This window comes from Microplitis mediator, chromosome 4 (assembly GCF_029852145.1).
Source record: "Microplitis mediator isolate UGA2020A chromosome 4, iyMicMedi2.1, whole genome shotgun sequence".
Taxonomy (NCBI): domain Eukaryota; kingdom Metazoa; phylum Arthropoda; class Insecta; order Hymenoptera; family Braconidae; genus Microplitis; species Microplitis mediator.
In genome coordinates this window covers 7,600,137-7,602,636 of record NC_079972.1, presented here as the reverse complement: position 1 = coordinate 7,602,636, position 2,500 = coordinate 7,600,137, and positions in this window count along the sequence as shown.

Sequence of the window (2,500 nt, the reverse complement as noted above, 5' to 3'; positions counted from 1 at the left end):
GGGGTCAAAGAACAGCTAACGTTGTTCTCCGCGAAGAAGGCTTAGCTAAACTTCTCGACGTTGGACGAATAAGGATAGGCTGGGTTAATTGTCGAATTCGACCGGCCCTAAAACTAGTTAGGTGCTTCAAGTGCCTTGACTTTGGACACCTATCCCGCACTTGCAAGGGCCCTGACAGATCAAAACTCTGTCTTAGATGCGGCGATGCTTCCCACAGAATCAAAGAATGTAAAAAGTCCGCTTGCTGCCTGCTATGTTCATCACTCGATGACCCGTCCATGAATACCGAGCATGACACTGGCTCTCGCACTTGTCCTAAATTTCGTGAGTATCGGACGAAACTATCCTCTTCACCAAAATGATTAAGTGTCTCCAAACGAACCAGAATAGATGTTGGGCAGCCCACCACATGCTTCAGCAGTTTGTTAGAGTTCATGGCATAGATGTCTGCTTCATTTCAGAAGCCTACGTAAGCCCTGTAGATAACAATTGGCTTTCTGATACGTCAGGCACAGCTAGTTTATGGATTGTCAACCCCTCCATAGTTGATATTATTGCTTACCACCGTGAAGACGGTTTTGTATCTGCTGAAACTAGAGAATGCTGTTTTGTTAGCTGTTACCTGTCCCCTAACATATCTTGGGAGTCCTTCCTAATAAAACTTGACTTGCTCGAAGAGTTCATCTTGCAACGTGACAAGCAAATCATTTTAGCAGGAGACTTCAACGCTAAATCAGAAGAATGGGGTGAGTACCGTAACGACGCTAGAGGCAGAGAGCTTGCCGACATGGCTGCGAGACTTGAGCTCGTTGTTCTTAACTCTGGCTCAACGACAACCTTTCGAAGACCCGGACGTAGAGAGTCGATATTAGATGTCTCCTTTGCTACTTCTGGGATAGCCAAATCTATCCATAATTGGAAAGTTTTAGAGGAGTATAATGCTAGTGACCATATGTATATAACATTTGTTATCATGCGTACGCCTTCTAGCAATCCCCCAAGTAAGCGCGAGGCTTTCGTAGGATGGAACTCCAATAAGCTCGACAAACAAAAGCTAATATCAGAAATAAAGAGTGGAGCATCTGCTCTGGATGACCTTGTCACGGACGCTCCTGATCGCAGAACTGCCGAGGAGCTGGCGGAGAAGACAACAAAACTTTTAGTCCAAGCATGCAATCAGGCCATGCCGCGAAAGTACACGACTAGTAGGCGGAGGCCAATGTACTGGTGGACGGAGGAGATTGCCTCTTTGAGACGAAAGTGCCTAGCAAGTCGACGTAAAGTGACCAGAGCTCATCGCAAACAGGTATTGCCTGAACACTGTGCTGAAACTGAACGCTACAAGACTATCAAAAAAGCTCTTAATAAAGCCATCAAAGATAGTAAGAGAGAATGTTGGCGCAAATTGTGCAACGATCTTGATAACAATCCGTGGGGCCGCGGTTACCAAGTAGTCGTCAAAAAACTTGGTCTTCAGGCTCCCGTAGGGCCGAAAGACAGCCAATCGATGGCTGAAATTATCAAAGAGTTGTTCCCACAACATCAACCTCGAGGTCTTTCGGAATATATCATCGATACGGAGATACCGGAGTTCACTAGGCAAGAGATAATAGAAGCCACTAGCTCGATGGCAAATAATAAAGCGCCAGGACCAGATAAGATTCCGGTTCCAGTGGTAAAACTGGTAGCGAAAGAGCAACCGAACATACTCCTAAATATGTTCAACGCTTGCCTTAAAGCCGGAGTTTTCTATAAAGCTTGGAAAATTCAAAAGCTTGTGCTACTGGATAAAGGCAAGCCCCCACCAAAAACTCCATCTTCATACAGACCTCTCTGTATGTTGGATGTTTTAGGCAAGGTCTTGGAAAAGCTAATAAGATCACGCCTACGGGAGGCCATAGAGCGCAACGGGGGGCTATCAACAAATCAACACGGATTCGTAAAGGGCCACTCAACAATGGATGCCATTATGGAAGTCCTAGAGAAAAAACCTGAAAACTGGGATCTAAATTCTAGAGCTCGCAAAGTACGCATTCTTCTAACCTTTGACGTTAGAAATGCGTTTAATTCACTTCGTTGGATTGACATTATCTACGCGCTCGAAAAAATCTTCAATGTTCCGAAATACATTGTAAGGCTGTTCAGCGACTATCTCGATAAGCGTTTTTTACTCTACGAAACGACAGAAGGCCAAGAAAGTGTAGAAATAACGGCAGGAGCTGCCCAGGGCTCAGTATCAGGACCTGACCTCTGGAATAATGTGTACGATGACCTGCTCAGAATGAAAATGCCTGAAGAAACGTTTTTGGTTGGCTTCGCTGACGATGTTGCCGCAGTCATCTTTGCACGTAGTGTCGACCAGGCCCAGAGAAGAATAGCTGCTGTAATCGACAGAGTCAAAAATTGGCTAGTGGATCATGGCCTACAACTAGCAGCACAAAAAACTGAAGCTGTGGTAATTACGAGTCAAAAGTGGTTCCCCTCACCATTCACAATTAGT